Genomic DNA, 3002 nt, shown 5'->3' on the forward strand with positions numbered 1-3002 from the left:
TTAATGATGAAAATGATCAGTGAAGTTATCCTTATAATGGTGTGGTAATGATAGTAATGACAATAATTGTAGTAATAATGGACAATAATGATGATTATGATAATTGTCAAAGAAGTTATGGTGAAATGACAATGAAGATGAACCGTTGGAAACAACAGTAGAATTATCTTATTAATAACAATGAAACGTATAAAATAAAAAGCAAGCAATGGCGAGAATGATGATAGGAATTAAGGTTTTGTTCAAAATCATATGTGATAATATTGATAATGTTACCAATGATCATACCAACAATAGTCATGATGACTGCTATCATTTTTATCATTATCAACAATTTTGTAATAATCATATCTTTCTTACCCTTTTATTATCACAGCGACTACTATCATCCTATTAATTATCAAAACCATCACTTCGTTAGTATCTTCATGATTATTATTGATAATATTTACGAAAGGCATTTTTGCTATATTGTTAATATTATTCCCCATACTATCAGCATTATCATCATCTTCGTTATCATTATTACCATCTGCATCATGTAATGTGTCGTATCCATCAGCCCGTGACGCAGCCGAGGTCATCAGTTATCCCAGAGAGTCTCCTTCAGTCCAATCCCTCACGCCTTATGGTGACCTCCCGCGACCTCCCTGTGACTGCGCAGCGAAGCAGGGTTCCGTGCTCTGCTATCTCAGCTCCCTTGATCTCGCGTGCGACTCCGCTCCGGTTCGTTACAGGTGCTCAGGTCATACAGGTCGTAATATGCACGCGATAATATCAGGTTAGAAGGAACACAACACCACAGCCACCGCATATGGTCGTCAGGAGACCTTTTGTTGACTACTAAACCGGCGTGTGACCTGAGCTCGCTTCGCTAAATTGCGGGACCGAAAATCCGTATTGGAGGCATTACAGGGCGTTAGGTGGCTATCATGAAAACTCATTCTTCCCCGTTGCGTTGAAATTGGAGTTAGTTTCAAAATGGGATGGCAGGGTGGTGATGACTGAGGTTTACGAATTTTCGCGCTGAGAGGGACGGTTGTAATAGACTTGGTCTCTTTTTTTCTCGTTTTTTTAACCCTCGATACTCGTGTATATAAATTCGCGTTTAGTAGCTTTCTCCTTTTCTTATTCAGTTTCCCTCATAAGCTCCAGTCAATCTTGTCTATTACTTGCCACTTTTTACCCCCCTGTGTAATAGTATGTGTTTTAGTATGCTGAAGAGTAGTTTATATGCTCGAATGAGTTGCGAGTTCGCCCCGAGGTCATTTCGAAACTTCAGAGTAGCATTTATCTTTTATCACTCGGCCCAATCGCAAGCCATCAGAAACTCAACTACTAATTTCCTCACACTACAGCTCTCACGCACGGCCGATAACGCTGATGATGTTCGAACTCTGATGGCTGCCCGCCCGGAATGGGCAGGGAGCTTAGGACTTCCGACCCGGGCGTGATTGTGTCCAGCTCGTCTCCTCTCAGCCTCGCTTTTACGGCTCTCCTCGCGCGCGCGCTCGCTGCTTCTCCTCTCTTCTCAGATGCCCTCTGCTCTTATTTTGACTTTCGGTTTCCTTCTTGTTTTTCACCCTTCTCTCTCCCCCATATATATGTGTGTATATATACATATATATATATATATATATATATATATATATATATATATATATATATATATATATATATATATAAATATATATATATGTGTGTGTGTGTGTGTGTGTGTGTGTGTGTGTGTGTGTGTGTGTGTGTGTGTGTGTGTGTGTATGTATACATACAATTAGACATCTACTACTCTTCAGTGTGAGTATATATATACATACATACATATATATATATATATATATATATATATATATATATATATATACATATATACACACGCACACACACACTCATATATATATATATATATATATATATATATATATATATATATATATATATATATATATATGTATATATATATGTATATATATATATATATATATATATATATATATATATATATATATATATATATATTCATTTACTTATCTATTTACACACAGACACACACTTCCCTGCATTTACATGCGGGAATTTCTTCAAGCTTCCCCCCGCTCCACAGCATTTTCACTATTCCAGCCTTCCTCCCACACCCGTGCCTCTCTGACTCTCTTCCCCGTTCCTCTCCTGCCACTTCTGCCACGATCCTGCAATGGCTCATCCGTCTGCCACGCCCCTTCGACCCCAACAGACCTTTGCTCTCCTTCATTTCTTGCTCACGCTTTCCCCGTCGGCCACGCCTCCTTATACCCTACACGTACCCAAACCATTCGTTCTTACACTCCCCTCCCCTTCCCCTTCTCCTTTGACCCTGAGCATGAAAACCTCCCCCCGCCTTCAATAATGTCTGGCGAAGTGGTGACGCTGCTCATGAACCTCCTCCCGAAACAACATTCATTCATAAACACGTCCGGATGTGTGATATATCTTCAGATAAACCTTCATGAAGGATCCAAGTGCAAACGACTCCCGTGACGCCATTATACAATGGTACACGATGCAGCTCCGAGAAAGACACGGAATTCCTTGAGAGAGAGAGAGAGAGAGAGAGAGAGAGAGAGAGAGAGAGAGAGAGAGAGAGAGAGAGAGAGAGAGAGAGAGAGAGCCCCACCATATACATGATTCGAAAATGTTCAACCGTCAAAAACCTGGCAGTAAGAAGACAATGTACAAGTGGCGAAATTCGTTAATTCACAGGAAGCAATGAACATTAATTAGATTATGTAAATCTTATTATTCTTATAACGCAGTGTAATATGCAGGCTGTCAAGCAACTAACATGTTTATGAATATCATGTTCAGCCCAGGTCGGTTAGATGTTTATTGCGGGAGAGAACGAACAAACAAGTTACTTCTTCTTCTTGTGTCTGTTATTTGACTTGCTCGAGGAAGAAAAATATACAGCGTGGATATTACTTGCAAGGTTTTCTTTCGTCGTTGGTGCTGCTTATCTTAAACCG

The sequence above is a fragment of the Penaeus monodon genome, chromosome 5 (genome assembly GCF_015228065.2).
Source record: "Penaeus monodon isolate SGIC_2016 chromosome 5, NSTDA_Pmon_1, whole genome shotgun sequence".
Classification (NCBI taxonomy): domain Eukaryota; kingdom Metazoa; phylum Arthropoda; class Malacostraca; order Decapoda; family Penaeidae; genus Penaeus; species Penaeus monodon.